The sequence below is a fragment of the Odontomachus brunneus genome, unplaced genomic scaffold, assembly GCF_010583005.1.
Source record: "Odontomachus brunneus isolate Ranch 3 - 2012 unplaced genomic scaffold, Obru_v1 Obru_scaffold_040, whole genome shotgun sequence".
In the NCBI taxonomy this organism is placed as follows: Eukaryota; Metazoa; Arthropoda; class Insecta; order Hymenoptera; family Formicidae; genus Odontomachus; species Odontomachus brunneus.
This window is the reverse complement of record NW_022639490.1, coordinates 1,830,528-1,831,578: the sequence shown is the minus strand read 5'-3', so window position 1 is coordinate 1,831,578 and position 1,051 is coordinate 1,830,528. Positions and strand designations below refer to the sequence as shown.

Sequence of the window (1,051 nt, the reverse complement as noted above, 5' to 3'; positions counted from 1 at the left end):
GGGGGGGGGGGGGAGGGGCAGAAGAGGCTCGCAAGCGAGTGGTTAAGTCCCAAATAACATCGTTGTTCGATTACAGGTCTAAACAAAACAGTAACTCGAAGTTTCGTTCGAATGTTACTTGCCGATGTGTCGCGCCTGACGAATATCGGAATGGCGTATGAACCCGCTTCTCCCTCTCTTTATATAGAGTGTCTCTCGGAAGGTAACTCGGAGTCGCAGTGTGTACAGATAGATTACGTCAAAATGAACAAAAAACTCCTCTATCATCTTTCGAAGAACCACGTTAAATTTTGAGTAATTTAATTAAAGAACATTGGCGAACGATAATGTGCCATAGCAGATGAGAGTAATGATAGCGACGCCTGTCGTCGTTTGTAGATCAAGTCAGACTGAAAAAGATTTTCTGCTATTTTGCAAAGGATACGTTGAGTTTTGAGTTATTCATTAAAGAAGGATGGCAGATAATCGCGCCTCTACCTTTTCTTCCCTATAATATACCAATGTCCTTTAATTAAAAATCTACTATTTACAAAATGATAGAGAACATTTTCTTCAATTTTACCTAATCTTAGAGTATGGTTCTTCGCAAAATGATAAACTTTTTGCTCATTTTGATCTAATCTATCAGTATACCGCGGCTCTGATGTGAATTACCGGACACCCTATATACATACGTACATATATATACACACAAGGTCCCGTCACCACCCCCGCCGTGTGCAATTCGCGTTCCTAAATATCCCACGCTCCGCTGCGAGCAAACTTCGGCGTAACGTCAACGATTTACGAGCGATTCGTAAGGGAGTCTCAGAGGCTGCCAACAAAGCACTTCAACAAATTAATTGGCTTAAAAAAAGCACAAAAAGATTTTTATATATTTATGTAAAAAATTTTTTGTTTTTTTTTTTTTAAGCTAATTAATTTGTCTCATTATTCTGTGCAAAAAATCATTAAGACAAGATAACCGAAAGAAGAATATTTTACGAGATATTTTGTATTCTATGTCAAAGTGCTGGAAATTTCAAGTGTTATTACTCGAAAAGTTCTTAAC

General features: G+C 38.0%; 1 protein-coding gene across 1 annotated transcript in view; it reads right to left on the bottom strand.

Moving 5' to 3' along the window:
* LOC116844315 (DE-cadherin-like) overlaps nucleotides 1-1,051 on the bottom strand; it is a 25,409-nt gene that overhangs the window by 16,676 nt on the left and 7,682 nt on the right. The window lies entirely within an intron of this gene.